Raw genomic sequence first — 18097 nt, forward strand, 5'->3', positions numbered from 1 at the left:
TCTGAAAAGCAGAGGGACTTCAATTTCCCCCAAACATTACTTTACAATGCAACATGAAGGGTATGCATTTATTTCACTGTGGGCCTAAGAGGGTTGGTGAATTGGTCCAAGAAATATGCATTTATTTTCCCTTAAATAATTCTTGTGGGTTGTTTAATATGGGCATCAATATAAAAGAAACTGCCATAGAATTAGGGATGCACTGAATGCAGGATTTGGTTCAGGATTTGGCCAGCAGAATTCAAATTCAGCCGAATCCAAAGTTTTTCATCACACAAACAAGTTACATTTTTAACAAAAAAAGTTCTCTTTACTTCTTCCTTGCCATAATTTCCATATGCAAATTAGGGTTCAAATTCAGTTCAGTATTCAGCTGAATCTTTCACAAAGGATTTGGCCGAAACCTAAAATAGTAGATTTGGTGCATCCCTACATAGAATGCAGTCAAGTACTGACCACCATTATGTACTGTAGAAAATGCAAATACGTGTATTTGCATCTGCATCTGAGGAACTGATAAAGTTACAATGGGTCCAGTTTGTCACTTTAAATATATTTTTGGATGCAGGAAATGTTTGCCATCCTTCCCAAAACTGTCATTCTTTTCATAAGTACCTCCAACATATACCCATCTGTATCCAAAATGGTTTAATGATAATTCTGATTTAAAAACTGAAGACACAGATGAATCAGCTCAAGCCACAAGCAAGAAATTGATCTGTGATTCTTCCTCTGACTCTCTACATAATGCTACCATTCCTTCCACTGGTGCATGTATTGGGCACAGCATCATGGTATATAAATATGCACTCCTGCAAAGACAAAGCAAAGGTTTTCTGATGCAAATTACCTACAACATGGTACAAGTCTTTAGTTATGTTATAAACTGCTTATGAATAAAAATGTTATGCTATCAGTCTTAGCATATGTAACTGTCTGTTCAGTTAACTCTAGCTTGACGTCATCATTGCTAGGGAAGTCAGTTTGGATTTAGTACATACGTAATTGGTTTCAATACACATAAATAATTTGATTTTATTTCCTCTTCTTTTCCTCTGCCTGGCCCATCTTAAAAGTCCCTATATATTCTTGAGCTTGCCTCAAGGCCAGTGTCGGACTGGAATGCCAGGGGCCCACCAGAAAACTTTAGATGGTGGGCCCACCGTTAAACTGTGACCATGGGCCCACTTTCCAAACTATTATTCCTCCTCTCTGAAGTCAACCTCTTTATTCTCCTAGTCTTTTATATCTACTTACTACACTTTATTATAACTATACTATATTTCCATTATTAAGCCTCTTTTTTACCATAAAGGAATAGGGAATGACCATGAAATAGGCCAAATGGTTAGAAGCAAGAGGGCCGACTGACATCTGGGCCCATTGGGAGTTTTCCTAGTATCCCGGTGGGCCAGTCTGACACTGCTCAAGGCACCTCTGCATAATCTTAAAAGTGCTCTATGTTTTCAAGGGATACTGTCATGGGAAAAAAATTTTTTTTCAAAATGAATCAGTTAATAGTGCTGCTCCAGCAGAATTTTGCGCTGAAATCAATTTCTCAAAAGAGCAAACAGATTTTTTTATATTCAATTTTGAAATCTGACATGGGGCTAGACATATTGTCAATTTCCCAGCTGCCTCCAGTCATGTGACTTGTGCTCTGATAAACTTCAATCACTCTTTACTGCTGTACTGCAAGTTGGAGTGATATCACCCCTTCCCTCCCCCCCCAGCAGCCAAACAAAAGAACAATGGGAAGGTAACCAGATAACAGCTCCCTAACACAAGATAACAGCTGCCTGGTAGATCTAAGAACAACACTCAATAATAAAAACCCATGTCCCACTGAGACACATTCAGTTACATTGAGAAGGAAAAACAGCAGCCTGCCAGAAAGCATTTCTGTCCTAATGTGCAGGCACAAGTCACATGACCAGGGGCAGCTGGGAAATTGACAAAATGTCTAGCCCCATGTCAGATTTCAAAATTGAATATAAAAAAATCTGTTTGCTCTTTTGAGAAATGGATTTCAGTGCAGAATTCTGCTGGAGTAGCACTATTAACTGATTCATTTTGAAAAAAACATGTTTTCCGCTGACAGGATCCCTTTAATGATACTGCTTACTGAAGAGAAGGCATAGCTGTATCATATCTGGAATCTACTGCTATATTAACCACCAAAATGCATTCATGGTTAATCAATTACATAATTAGGCAGTTTATTATGTGGATGACGGCTGCTACGCCCTAAACCAAGGGACGGTTCTAGTAGGTGAAAAGTTAAGGCAACGCTGGAGTGTCTCGGAGGAGATGTCTGATGTACTGCTCAGAATGACTCATTTGTACAGGCAGTTCCCAGGTTATGTACGAGATTGGGTCTGTAGGTTTGTTCTTAAGTTGAACTTGTATGTAAGTTGAAACATAGAAACTTTTTACCTACAACTTAAGATGAAGTGATTCTTCCAAAAAGATCCTGGAGTGTGCCGCCACAATGATCGGTGTGTGTGGTGAATTTGTATGTAAGTTGAAACATAACAGGGTTGGACTGAGTTGTGCGGCACGCCAGATTGGTTTTTATTTTACGACTAGGAGATCAGGAGAGGGGGTCTGGCCCGGCGCGGCCCATGAGGGCCGTGGTCACCGGGTTTTTTCCCAGTCCAACCCTGAAACATACATTTACTTATTAAATGCAATTTAGACAGATGTCTGTCTTAACATAGTGTTTATTTTCACCTTTCTGTGCTCTGCAGTAGACAAAACACAACAGAGGGGACTGGGGCAGGTGGTTTATTAAATCTAAATGCTAATAAAAGTCAAGCAAACCACAGTACAATACTGTAATAGCCTCTGTTAATAAGTGTGAGTTGTATATAAGTCAGGTGTATTAACTCAAGGACTCCCTGTACTTTCTTCTCAAGTGAGTTACATGCAGAAGGTCTGGGTCCTTTGCTGACAATTCTAGAAAGAGTGCACACATCACATGTTCTTTAAAGTCTTGGAAGATTTATCAGCTATGATAATCCTGCCGTACTGAGTGTGTTTATGTGACAGTTTCCCTGACTAATCATACATTATTTTATTATTGGAAAACTGTATATATGAATTAGCATCTTGTTTTGTATACTGCAGGGCATTGCAGTAACATTTTCACTATATACTATTATATATTAATAGGGAAATGGTTTGCACACTGACTTCACAAACTTCAAAGATCTTCAATAACTTTAATAACATGGACAGTGTTTTCTAACTGTGTTGACACATACTCCACCCATAGCTATAGTTAACCCATAGTGATATCTATTCATGTATACTATATCCTCTACATGTTTTATACAAATAAAAAGGCTACAAAATACCTCAATGACAAACATCTACATGAATCAGGAGTCCATTTTATAGTCAATACTGTCTTGTTGTTCATTACTTCTATGTGAAAACTCCATAGAGTGCTGTAAAAAAGGAGATGGAAGGTCTAAATAGTCCCCATTGATTGTTATCACTTACCTAATATCCTGGGTCGGTGCTTTTGTTAGCAGAAAATTGCACTGACCCAGGATATATCTTAGGGCAGGGGCACACGGGCAGATTCTGGGATATTTATTCGCCTGGCGACAATCTCCCCGAACTGCCTTCCGCCTGCTATAATGAGAAAACGCCTTCGCCAATGGACTTATGGCACTTCGATTTCCAAAGTTGCCTCACGAGGAAACTTCGGGCGACTTCGGAAATCGAAGTCCCGCGAGTGCATTGGCGCAGGCGTTTTCTCATTATAGCAGGTGGAAGGCAGTTTGGGAGATTGTCGCCCCGCAGAAGAGGAGATTAGTTGCCAGGCGACTAAATCTTCCCGAATCTGCCCGTGTGCCCCTGCCCTTAGAGAGCACCACAGAGCGATCCTCTTCATGTGCTTTGTTTTTCTTTGCTACAGGAATGCATGCACAGTAAAGTGAAAAGGGTGGTTTTGGTTAAAGTCTACTACAAACTACTACACATGGGCACGGGTGTGAAGAAGGAAGAAGCAGGAAGAGAATGGCTTTGTGGTGCTTGCAGTTTTCTGTGAACAGGAGCACTGGCCCAGGGTATCAGGTAAGTGTTGCTGCTTAGACTAACATTTGGCTGTTTAGACTTCCCGGAGCAACATGGATGACAACCTACTGTAATAATGGCTCTATTTGGTCTAGGTCCTCAGTCCGCAGAGTGTAATTCTGCTTCCAGTCCTGATGCAGAATTTGTTTCATGGACGGGAAATGCTCTGTTCTTGGCTGTACCCCTTGTGGGTTTGCTGTGGAAATGTGTTATTTGTTGGCTCATCATATTTGAGTCACTTCTGTGTTCCCTCTGGCAGTATTATTCTATAAGTCCTCTCTGTGGGGTACTCCTGGCCTCAGCATCACAAGCTCCTCCTGTTGAGTAAGAAGACCATGTTTTGGATCAAGGCAATACCTTGATAAACAGGAGGTGTAGAGTGAAACATTGTTTAAGCAACGGAAGTCCCTTAATGGATTAAAATGTAAATTGTCTAGCTGTGTTAAATGGAAATAAGTATGAGGTCAGAGTACACAAAAGGAACAGAGGTATAGAAGCAGCGGTAATCTGGTTGGGAGCCAAGGAAAGTGATTTTGTGTGAGGACACTGAGCACAGATGGTAAAGCCAAAGAAAGCAAGCTAAGGAAATAGGGCAAATACATTAAAAATATAGACACTAACTGGATAAATAACACCACTGTAGGGGGATATTATGCTTATCATGAGCATTTATGTGAGGGTATTATGAGAGTGCTAAAATCACTTTCTTTGTTATGCTTGTAAGAGATCAGCCTAATAGTAAAGCAGCAAGGAGCATCTCATAAACATATATGGAACAGGCACCACATGGGAACACAATGTTAAGTTAAACATAATCACCTTATTATGTGTTTTCGGGGACCATAAGAAACTAATTTGATCAGCTTCAACCTTTTATATGCATTTTAGAGAGCTCTCATTCTCATTCCTACAGGTAATTCTGCTATATCCATACACTGCCATATCCATATACTGCAACTGTTTATTCTGGTAATTCTGCTATATCCCTACTTGTATTTGTTAACCCCAATAACTTTTGTCTGTCAGGCCTATTCTACTTTAGTTCTTTGATAAATATCTAAAGCACACATCTGTGTCCCCTCCTCCGTGAACAAGAGATATTTTTATAGCCCCAAACCTGGTTCTGGTGTCTGTAAAACTCTGCCCATTGCTAGCTATTTAATTGATTAATTGATTAATTAGGCTCTGGTTTTCCCAATCAGCTACATATAAATTCAGACCCAGTATTGGGGATGGCACTCGTGTCTGGGGCATGGCACGAGTGCTAAAGTTTCACAAGTGCTTAGAAATGACAGTTCAACAAGGCAGTTGGACAAGACATTGACAAGGGAAAAGGAACCGGATTCCCCTGCAATCAACAGTGAACCATCTGGGATAAGAAGAAAACAGATTTGTTTGTACCTGCTAGTTTGTAACTTCTTACTCCAAACATGCTTTATCCTGCATTTCTCCTCCTTTCACTCTCATGCTTCATAAAACATTTTTCACTATCTCCTCCATCAAATCCCAGTTCTATACAAATCTCAGCCTCTCTACTCTCCTCTCCTTCCCTCTCCACACATGAAGTTTATAAAGTACTCTGTTTAGCTATTCCACAAAACTCCTCCTTTTCATACAAACCAAGGACTTATAAATCCCACTCTCACTTAGTCTATCTTTCCTTTCTACTGCTGGCAGCTGGGGACATTTCCCCAAACCCTGGCCCTTACCCCATCCCAGTTATATCACGGCCACGAGCTCCTTCTCTTCGGAGCAATTTCAAACAGTACAGAACACTTACTCCTATACCCAAAAACCCAGTTAATCTTTCATGTGCTCTCTGGAATGCCAGATCTGTTTGCAACAAACTCACCGCTATACACGACCATTTCATTGCAAATTCCTTTAACCTACTTGCGCTTACTGAAACCTGGCTCTCTCCTACTGACACTGCCTCACCTGCTGCCCTGTCCTATGGGGGCCTACACCTTACTCATACTCCCAGACCTGGTAACAGACCTGGAGGTGGGGTGGGTTTGCTTCTCTCTCCCCGCTGTACTTTTAAAGTTCTTCCACCTGTTCCCTCTTTATCATTCTCCTCATTTGAGGCTCACTGCATTAGGCTCTTTTCTCCTGTTTCACTCTGCATTGCTGTTATATATCGACCACCAGGACCAACTGCCACAATTTCTGGACAACTTTGCTGCTTGGCTTCCTTACTTTCTTTCATCTAACATCCCATCCATCATATTAGGTGACTTTAATATACCCGTTAACAACATCAACAACTCTTCTGTCTCTAAACTTCTTTCACTAACCTCCTCCCTAGGCTTATCTTTGTGCTCAGACTCCCCCTCTCACTCCAATGGTAATGCTCTGGATCTCATATTTACCAGACTCTGTTCAACCTCCAATTTTACTAACTCACCATTTCCCCTCTCTGATCACAATATGCTCACATTTCAACTCTCACTAACTCCCTCCTCACCCCCTGCTAGTCCCCAAACACGTACTTACCGTGACTTGCAAGCTGTAGACGTGTCACATCTCTCTTCTTCCTTTGACTCTCTTCACTCTATCTCAGCCATCTCATGTCCTAATGTGGCTACCTCTGTCTACTATAGTACTCTCACCACTACCCTAAATGAGCTTGCTCCTATAAAAACTAAACGTTCTCGACCCAAACCACTTCAACCTTGGCATACTGCTCATACAAAAGCGCTCCAAAGACACTCACGTGCACTTGAGCGTCGCTGGCGCAAATCCCGTTCAGAATCAGACTTTTGGAGCTACAAATCTGCCCTGCGCTCCTTTAACACCAGCCTCTTCCAAGCCAAACAAACATACTTTACTTCACTCATTAACTCCCTTTCTAAAAAACCAGCACAACTTTTCTCCACCTTTAACACTCTCCTTTCCCCTTCTCCACCCCCTCCATACACATCTGTCTCTGCTCAAGATATTGCTGAGCACTTCAAAAACAAAATTGACACTATCAGAAGGGACATTACACTACTCAACCCCCCTAGACTTCCACCACCCTCCCTCCACACTGCCCAGTCTCTCCTGTGCTCCTTCACCCCTGTCACTGATGAGGAAGTCTCAAAGCTTCTGGCCTCTTCTCACCTTACCACCTGCCAGCTTGATCCAATTCCCTCAAAACTTCTCCGCAATACCAATCCTTGTCTAATCAAAGCCTTAACTCACCTATTTAATCTTTCGCTCTCAACTGGACTGTTTCCTTCTCAACTAAAACATGCTCCTGTCACCCCCATTCTGAAAAAACCCTCTCTTGATCCCTCCAATCTTGACAACCTCCGACCTATCTCTCTGCTACCTTTCATCTCTAAACTACTTGAGCGCCTAGTCTACAACCGACTTACCTCATTCCTCTCTGACAATAACCTGCTGGACCCCCTACAATCTGGTTTTAAGCCACAACACTCCACTGCCCTGACTCGACTAACTAATGACCTTTTAACCGCTAAAGCCAACAATCATTTCTCACTACTAATACTGCTTGACCTCTCAGACGCATTTGACACTGTAGATCACCCTCTCCTCCTCCAGTCCCTCCAGTCGCTTGGCCTTCGTGACACAGCCTTGTCCTGGTTCTCTTCTTACATCACCAATCGTTCCTTCAGTGTCTCCTACAATGGAGTATCATCTTCTCCCCTACCTCTTTCTGTTGGAGTTCCTCAAGGCTCTGTCCTGGGACCATTACTATTCTCCCTCTATACTTCCTCCCTTGGCAAATTAATAAATTCGTATGGTTTCCATTACCACCTCTATGCTGACGATACTCAAATCTATCTCTCATCTCCTGATCTCAACCCAGAACTCCTAACTCGCGTCTCCTCCTGCCTGTCCGCTATCTCTACCTGGATGTCGCAACGCTACCTTAAATTAAACCTCTCTAAAACTGAAATGGTTCTCTTTCCTCCAATTAACACCAGTAGCATCCCCGAAGTATCCATCTGTCAAGACCGCCGGGAGCGTGAGGAGTCGCGTCCGCTCCCGGCGGCGAAGAATCCAAGATGGCGGCGCCCAGGCAACCCACGTGGGTTCCGACGCCGGCGCCGTGACGTCAGCGCGGCGCGACGGTCGCAGGCGCGCTGACGCTGGCGCAAGGGCGCCAAATTCAAACATAAAAGGACGCCTGAGACGCCAAGATGGCGCCCGAAAATAGGATCCTGATTCCTAGTGATTCCTGGGTTCCCTTGCTGTTTTCCCTGCTTATTCTGCCTGTTTCCTTGGTGTGACCCCTTGCCTGAACCTGGACTTCGCTGATACTCTGCCTGTCATTGACCCCCTGCCTGGCCCTGGACTTTGTTGCATTCCGCCTGCCTTTTGACCTGTGCTTGAACTTTGTTATTCTCCTGCCTTACTCCTGGATACCACGACCCTGATCCCTCCTGAGGGGCTTCCTCCTAGATCCGGACTTCTCCCCAGAGGGGGCTCCCGGCTCCCTGACATTATTTTCGGGCCATGGATCCTTCTGAGGAAGCCACACCTCATGTCGGACGAGCGCTCCGCGGACTGGCATCCCGCATGGAGGACTACGAAAACCAGCAGGTTCGCATTGGGCAAGCACTCGATGTCCTGCTAGCTCAAGTGCCTTCTGCGCCCTCCACTGCTCCACCTACTGGAGATCCCCCCATGGCGGCAGCCCCTACGAACGCAAGCTACCCGACAGGTGAGCCTCGTATTCCACCTCCCCCTCGTTTCAGTGGGGACCCACAAGCCTGCAGGGGATTTGCCACGCAATGCCAAATTCAATTTGAGTTCCAACCCACACAGTTTCCAAGTGAGCGTTCCAAGGTGGGGTATGTGATGTCTCGATTGGAAGGCAAGCCACTGGAGTGGGCAACGTCTCTTTGGGAGAAGAATTCCTCGCTGACTTATGATGTTAAAGACTTTCTCCAAGCTTTTCGCATAGTCTTTGATGCTCCAGGTCGGGTTACGAACGCCCCTGCCCGTCTCTTGCAGCTCCGGCAGGGAAGCCGCAGTGTCAATGAGTATGCTATAGACTTCCGAACACTGATGGCGGAGACTTCCTGGTGTGATGACGCTTACAAAGCTGTATACTACCAAGGCCTATCCATCCGCATCAAAGATGATCTCGTCTCCAGAGAGACTCCTGACACCCTGGAAGGACTGATCGCTCTATCCATTAAGGTGGACACTCGTCTCAGAGAACACCAGGTGGAGAGAGAGCGCAGCAGACGATTTTCTCCCATGTTGGCCCCTCGCTTTCAAAGGCCGATTCTGCAAGCACCCGCTGTTCCTGTGACTCATGTGTCGACGTCTCCCCTGGAGGAACCTATGCAAGTAGGAAAGACTCGCCTCTCCGAGCAGGAAAGACTCCGAAGACGTATGGCAGGTCTCTGTTTATACTGTGGTGGGCATTCCCATTTTGCCAACGCCTGTCCTGCCAAAGCCAAGAGTTTTGCACCCCGAGGTATGTCTCAGGTTTCTCATGTAGGGGGCATCACTCGAGGTCCTCAGGGGAAGTATCAAGAAAATTCACGCAGACTTCTCCTTCCTTTGCAGATTCACCTGGCAAGTAAGTCTATCTTCGAAAGGGCCTTCCTCGACTCCGGAGCGGATGGCAATTTCATGGACGCCTTTTTTGCCGAATGCATGAAGATTCCCCTGCTTCCATTGTCTTCACCCCTGCGAATTACCGCCATAGATGACAAACCCCTGGAGTTTGAATTCGTCACAAAGTTCACGGCGGAACTATCTGTACAAGTTGGGGCGCTGCATCAAGAAAAACTTTCTTTCTTCATCATTCCCTGCCCTTCTACTCCAGTAATATTGGGTCTTCCGTGGTTACATCTGCATAACCCCACCATAGACTGGTCCACTGGGCAGATCTCTCGTTGGAGTTTATTTTGCCTGCAACATTGCCTTCCGCCAAAACCCCTCGAGAAGGTGAATGTCTCCACTGCGGAATTAAAGACTTTGCCCTCCACTTACAAGGGATTTTCCCACGTGTTTTGTAAAAAGTCTGCAGAGTTCCTTCCCCCACATCGCTCCTACGACTGTCCGGTTGAACTCCTGCCAGGAGCTATGCCCCCCAGAGGGCGCACCTACCCTCTCTCTCCTGCAGAGACTACCGCTATGAAGGAGTACATCCAAGAAAATCCTTCTACCTCTCCTGCAGGGGCTGGGTTCTTCTTTGTGGAGAAGAAGGACGGAGGCCTTCGGCCTTGTATAGACTATCGGGGTCTGAATAAGATCACCGTGAAGAACAGGTACCCCCTGCCCCTGATTGCCGAGCTCTTTGACCAGCTGAAAGGGGCAAAGATTTTCTCCAAGTTGGATCTCCGGGGGGCCTACAACCTCATTCGCATCCGGGAGGGTGACGAATGGAAGACGGCATTCAACACTCGGGATGGGCACTATGAATATCTTGTTATGCCCTTCGGCCTATGCAATGCCCCTGCCGTCTTCCAGGAGTTTGTTAATGATGTGTTCCGAGATCTCCTAGGAAGGTTCGTAGTCGTATACTTGGACGACATCCTGATCTTTTCCAAGGACCTTGAAAGTCATCGCTCCCAGGTGAAGGAGGTACTCTCTCGTCTGAGGAAGAACTCTCTCTTCGCCAAGTTGGAGAAGTGTGTCTTCGAGGTATCCAAGATCCCCTTCCTAGGATACATTATTTCTCCAGAGGGATTTGAGATGGACCCCGTGAAAGTGTCGGCCATCCAGGAGTGGCCTCTCCCATTGAGTACCAAGGCAATCCAGAGATTCATCGGATTTGCTAATTATTATCGACAGTTCATCCGGGGGTTCTCTTCCCGCATTGCACCTATTCTGGCCCTCATCCGGAAAGGGGGTAAACCCAGCCTGTGGCCTCCATCTGCCATAGAAGCTTTTCAGTCCTTGAAAGAGGCCTTCACGTCCGCTCCTGTTCTCCGACATCCCAATCCTGCACTACCCTTCTGCATCGAAGTTGATGCTTCTGAAGTCGGAGCCGGAGCTATCCTGTCTCAGAGACACTCCACTGATGGAAAATTGCACCCCTGTGCGTTTTTCTCCAAGAAGTTCTCATCCGCAGAGCAGAACTATGATGTCGGGAATCGGGAACTCTTGGCAGTCAAGCTTGCCCTTGAAGAATGGCGTCACCTCCTGGAGGGCTCTGAAATTCCTGTCCAGATTTTCACAGATCACAAGAATCTAGAGTTTATACAGTCCCTCAAGAGGCTAAATCCCAGACAAGCCAGGTGGGCCCTTTTCTTTTCCCGATTTAACTTTGTTTTGACCTATCGCCCAGGTTCCAAGAATCTGAAGGCCGACGCCTTGTCTCGTAGCTTCACTCCGGTGGACCGTGACCCTGAGAGGCTGGAACCAATCATTCCACCAGTCAAGATCATTGCCTCTCTGTATCCCCAATTTGCCGACCAGATTCTGGCTGGGCAGTCCTCGGCTCCTCAAGATACTCCGATTGGCATGGCCTTCGTCCCTCCAGAACTTCGCCTGGCCATCCTGCAACAAACCCACTGCTCCAGGCAAGCTGGACATCCTGGTCCGGCCAAGACCCTTGAACTCTTGAGGCGCCTAGTCTGGTGGCCTGATATCCGCAAGGATGTAAAGGACTTTGTGGCTGCTTGTAATGTCTGCGCCACTTCTAAGCCTAGCCATTCCCGCCCCAGCGGGTTGTTACAGCCTTTGCCGGTTCCCTCTCGTCCATGGACGCACCTCTCTATGGACTTTATTGTCGAACTTCCTCCCTCCGGTGGGAATACTGTGATCTGGGTTGTTATTGACCGCTTCAGCAAAATGGCCCATTTCATCCCTTTGAAGAAGTTACCCTCTGCGGTGGAATTATCCCAAACTCTTTATTAAGTACATCTTCCGCCTGCATGGTTTCCCGGTGGAGATCGTCTCCGACAGAGGCACCCAGTTTACCGCCAAGTTCTGGCGTTCCCTATGTAAAGACTTGGGAATAACACTTCAATTTTTGTCTGCCTACCACCCGCAGACGAATGGGGCAGCTGAACGTGTGAACCAAACCTTAGAACAGTTCCTGAGGAACCACGTGTCTCTTTGCCAGGACGATTGGTCTGACCTCCTCCCGTGGGCGGAGTTTGCTCATAATAATGCATGTCATTCCTCCACAGGAAGGTCTCCGTTTATGGTGGTGTATGGACAGCACCCTCAAGCCTTTCCTCAGGACTTCGTGTTGTCGGACGTCCCGGCTGCAGATGATCTGGCAGCCCATATGCTTGCTATTTGGGCTGCAACCAAGTCTAATCTGGAGAAGAGTGCTCTAGTCCACAAGACTTTCGCGGATCGCCGTAGAAGGCCCTCTCCCCCCTACAAGGTGGGTGATAGTGTCTGGCTCTCTTCCAGGAATATTCGCTTGAAGGTGCCATCTCCCAAGTTGGGTCCGAAGTTCCTGGGTCCGTTCCCCATCTTGGAGATAATTAACCCTGTAGCCATCAGACTTCAACTCCCACCAGAGATGAGAATCCCCAACGTGTTCCACGTCTCCCTGGTGAAGCCCACCATCTCTAACCGTTTCTCTGATGTCCAATCTCCTCCTCCTGCCGTCTCTGTGGAGGGTCAACAAGAATTCGAGGTGGAGAGAATCCTTGATTCCAGAATTTCCAGAGGGTCCCTTCAGTACCTCATCCATTGGAAGGGCTTTGGCCCCGAAGAATGCTCTTGGGAGGGACACCGTGATGTGCATGCTCCTCGTTTGGTAAGAGACTTCCACTCCAAGTTTCCCCAGAAACCAAGTCCCGGTGGTCCTGAGGCCCCCCGTGAGGGGGGGGTACTGTCAAGACCGCCGGGAGCGCGAGGAGTCGCGTCCGCTCCCGGCGGCGAAGAATCCAAGATGGCGGCGCCCAGGCAACCCACGTGGGTTCTGACGCCGGCGCCGTGACGTCAGCGCGGCGCGACGGTCGCAGGCGCGCTGACGCTGGCGCAAGGGCGCCAAATTCAAACATAAAAGGACGCCTGAGACGCCAAGATGGCGCCCGAAAATAGGATCCTGATTCCTAGTGATTCCTGGGTTCCCTTGCTGTTTTCCCTGCTTATTCTGCCTGTTTCCTTGGTGTGACCCCTTGCCTGAACCTGGACTTCGCTGATACTCTGCCTGTCATTGACCCCCTGCCTGGCCCTGGACTTTGTTGCATTCCGCCTGCCTTTTGACCTGTGCTTGAACTTTGTTATTCTCCTGCCTTACTCCTGGATACCACGACCCTGATCCCTCCTGAGGGGCTTCCTCCTAGATCCGGACTTCTCCCCAGAGGGGGCTCCCGGCTCCCTGACACCATCATAGTTAACAATTCCACTATCACCCCCTCTCCCCAGGCCCGGTGCCTTGGGGTTATCCTAGATTCTGCCCTGTCATTCACTCCTCATATCCAGTCACTTATTAAATCATGTCACTTCCACCTAAGGAACATATCCAAAATACGATCATTTATCACCCAAGACGCTGCCAAAATTCTTATTCACTCTCTCATCATATCGCGTCTAGACTAGTGCAACTCTCTTTTAATTGGCCTCCCCCTCCAGAGACTGTCACCTCTCCAGTCCATAATGAACACTGCTGCGAGGCTCATACACCTCAGCAACCGCTCATCCTCTGCCTCGCCATTCTGTCAATCCCTGCACTGGCTTCCGTTACCTTTCAGAATCAAATTCAAATTAATGACACTGACTTTCAAAGCACTTCACAACTCTGCTCCACCCTACATCTCTGAACTCATCTCTATATACTCACCCACTCGCTTACTACGCTCCTCTACTGACCTGCTACTCAACTCTTCTCTCATTACCTCCTCACATGCTCGCATTCAAGACTTTGGAAGGGCTGCACTCCTCCTCTGGAACGCTCTCCCACGGTCTGTCCGACTTTCTCCCAACCTTTCTGCTTTCAAAAAATCTCTGAAAACGCACTTCTTTCGAGAAGCCTACCCTCACTCTGCTTAACTACCAAATGCAACACCACATACAGTACCACATTTCTCACCCACTTACTTCGATTTTTCCCACTCCCACACCTTGTGTATTACTCCCTTCCCTTTAGACTGTATGCCTATGCATAGGGCCTTCCTCACCTCTTTGTACCTGTATTGATTGTTATGTTTGTTACTCCATATATTCTATATATGTAATTCATGTGATGTAGTTGTATAATCACATTTACTTTACAGTGCTACGCAATATGTTGGCGCTATATAAATACATGTTAATAATAATAATAATACTTAGAAAGCTTTATGGTATGTATCCATCAGCTTGTGCATGTTAATTGGCCAGTCTCTTTTGGCACGTTGGTGTGGGGATTTCCTTTGTGCAGAACAGTTTGTATTTGTTATTGGGCTTTGTTTCGGTGTCATCAAATGAGCAGGCACATTACTATGAATAGGTGGATTAGATGTTTCTTCATAGCTGCCTATCCATGTACTGACTGCTGATGCTGCTGTTATGCCAGTCTTGTATGTACTCTTTGACCTTTCTTTGCATGGCTTTGCATATGCAGTAGAGTGAAGAGCTGGACTTTAACAAAAAAGCCGCATTTTCCACTCTACTGCGCATGCATTGGCCTCAGGATTTTGAAGGAAAAAGAAGCGGAACAAGTGGATCACTCTCAAAACAGGGATATCCAGTGTTCCAATTTTGGCTGGAAAAATTCTTGGGCTGGCTCCACCACGTGTTCCTGTCGTCACACAAAATTCCTTAAAGTTATAAGCCAAAAAACGGTGAAGGAAGCCTCAGGAAGCAGGTCTTTGCTGCAATTACATTTATTATAATGTGCCACTACCTGTTTCGGGCCGCAAGCCCTTTCTCAAGTGTACACTGATCTGTATAACAAACCCACTGAATGCAATAACATGTTGCATATGGAAAGTTATCACACACCAAGTACGATAAACTGTATACCTAAAGGGCAATTCTTGAGGATAAGACGAATTGCTTCGAAAAATCAAAAATATCTGATTAGTGCTAATGGCCTTCTTGAAATATTTGTGGCAAGGGGCTATAAAAGGGACTCATTGGTGACTCATATTTTCACCAATGAGTCCCTTCTATAGCCCCTTGCCACAAATATTTCAAGAAGGCCATTAGCACTAATCAGATATTTTTGGTCTTTTAAAGCAATTTGTATTTCAGATTGAAAGGGATACCAAGCTGAATAAAACTATAAAAGAAAGAAAAGCCAAGCAAATACCTTTTGTATTTAAATTTGGCCCTAATAGTAAGGCCATACAGAGAACAATCAATCACCATTGGTCCATATTACAAAGAGATCCTGTACTTGGGAAATACTGTAGAGAATCTCCACTATTTTACTATAAAAGAGGTCCAAATTTAGCTGGTAAATTGATTAAATCTGATGTATATAAAAAACAAAATACCTCCAGATTCTTAAGTACACCCAAAATAGGTACATTTCCATGCCTCAATTGCGGTTGCGGCAATTCAACTATAAAAGGAGATTGTGTTACCCATCCAGTAAAGGGCACTAAAATATCAGTGAAACAATACTGTACATGTACCACCAACTATGTAATATACGGCCTGAAATGCCCTTGTGGTAAAGTGTATGTGGGTCAAACCTCCAGAAAGGTGAGAATATGGATTAATGAGATTGATAACCAATTTTAATACTAACGAATTAAAAACTCACACACCTGTGGGAAAACACTTTTTTTTTTTTTTTTTAAACAAACATACTAGTGCTAGACTTAGGTGGCTTGTACTTGAAGAGGTTAAATTACCCAATAGAGGAGGTGACCGAAAACAACTGTTATTGCAATGTGAGGCGAAATGGATAGACATGCTCAATACACTTGAACCATTTGGTTTAAATGATACGCACAGTCTGAAATGCTTTTCGTAATGAAACACTTTTTTATCACAGGAAAATTGAGTTTTGCTACATTGAATATACCGTCATAATAAAGCAGGTAGGAAACACTTTCAACAATGTTTCTACAGAAACTATTGCAACTACTGACTTGAGTTATGGTGTATTATTGGAGTAGGCCCCTGGAGGGCAGTACTGCATTAAGATTCTTTTAATGTGATATAGAAAGTCTGGCCACACCGTGGAACTGACATGCTTGTTGGTAGGATAATTGTATTTAAATTGGAATATTGGGTTATGCACATTGTGAACACTGGCACCTGAGGAAGGATTAGTTAGATCAGAAACATGTAGTGCAATTGAATAAAGGATCACTTGTTTGATGGCTATGGTTCTCCAGAGTGATGTATCCTTATTTGTGAAGATAAGGAATTGGCGGCTCCTAACTGTGTGATGAACCTAATACTGTGAGAACTGAAAGAAAGCCTTTTACCAAAACCGTATCCATATATTCGGTATAGTTTTAGCAGCTCCCATACTGATATTGTTAGGACATCTTGTTAATAGGAGTATGCAGGATTCTAAATCCTTAATTTATCATTACAGAAACAAGGACGTTTGCATGTGGTTGTCACCCCTCATTTCCCTAATTTGAATATGCAAATTAGGATTTGGTTCAGTATTCTGAGAAATCTTTTGTGTAGGATTCAGGATATGGGCAAATCATAAAATAGTGAATTTGGAAAAATGCAGCATGTTGCGTCTCAACCTGCGTTCCGCGCCTACACGCGCCTGTGTAAGTACAGCCCCATTGGAAAAAATGTAATGCGTCTATTTTTGCGCTCCCCTGCGGCTGAACGCAGAAAAACGGAACTCAGGGGAGCACAGCTACAACCGCTCGTCAGTAAGAGCCCTTAGTCGGGGGATTCAATTGACCGCAACTACTTCCAATGACCGACTACAGGGATCAAATTACTGTTACAGAAATTAGACTGACCAGTCCCTGTGTTCTACATACACATCAAACTAATCATAAAGTGATGGAAAATATATAAATAAGTGACGCCAGTCGCATCTCTATACGTCAAAACCGTAAGTGAATTAACCCATATATCATAATCTTTATATAACATATCACAATGTGGAACCCACGTGTAAAAACAAAATTATATCAATCACCCCAACGACCACTAATTGCCCCATACTACCTAAAGTTACTTTATAACATTTTTATTTCAAGCTTTTGTGTTAATCTTTAATAATAAGAAAGTAGTGTCTCCACTTAAAATTTTTAGATCAATAATGTGATATAAAAAAATAGACAAAAAGTTACATAAAAAAAATAAAGTTCAAATGTTATGAATGTCCATTAAATAAGAACCCCGCCGTCAAATACGTTAAGTTTATTGTGGAAAAATCTTCCTTGCTGCAACTCTGTTGCTACCCTCATGGGTGTATAGCAACAAGTGACTCGGCACAGATTTTTATTTGACCCCGGTACAAACAAAGATGATGGAAAGTGTTCTTAGCTTACCAACCACGGGGAAACTCCCCTTGAGTTAGATGTATAGCCTACCCTCCTGTGCTATCCAAGTCACACATCGAGGGAATTCAAACCCACACCACACCTGACCTGTGTTCGCCATATGTCAGGCCCACATCCATGCATACAAGCAGCAAGAATCTCTCCAAGGGAAGGTGAGCATCCACGTACTTTTTAGCAGCCTCTGCAGGATCCGCTGTGCAGATTTTTTGCAGCCATAGTACGCTGTCGGTAATGGTGCTATCCACAGGTGTAGATCGTCAAGGATTTAGGCAGAAGTGGGGTTGAGCAGGAAGGGATCTTTGAGGAGTATATTTCAATTCATCGCTATGATGGAAGTTACTTAGCCTTAATGAGCAGCTGGTTGGAATCATCGTTGGTACTGCTGCCTTCAACGCCATTTGGTAGTTTATGCATATTATTAATGTCCAAAAAATAAAACGTTTTTATAGGTGGGTTCCACATTGTGATATGTTTTATAGAGATTATGATATATGGGTTAAATTCACTTATGGTGTTCTGGTTTTGACGTATAGAGATGCGATTTGCGTCACTTATTTATATATTTTCCATCACTTTATGATTAATTTGATGTGTATGTAGAACACAGGGACTGGTAACAGTAATTTGATCCCTGTAGTCATTGGAAGAAGTTG

Source organism: Xenopus laevis, chromosome 3S, assembly GCF_017654675.1.
Source record: "Xenopus laevis strain J_2021 chromosome 3S, Xenopus_laevis_v10.1, whole genome shotgun sequence".
NCBI classification, from domain to species: domain Eukaryota; kingdom Metazoa; phylum Chordata; class Amphibia; order Anura; family Pipidae; genus Xenopus; species Xenopus laevis.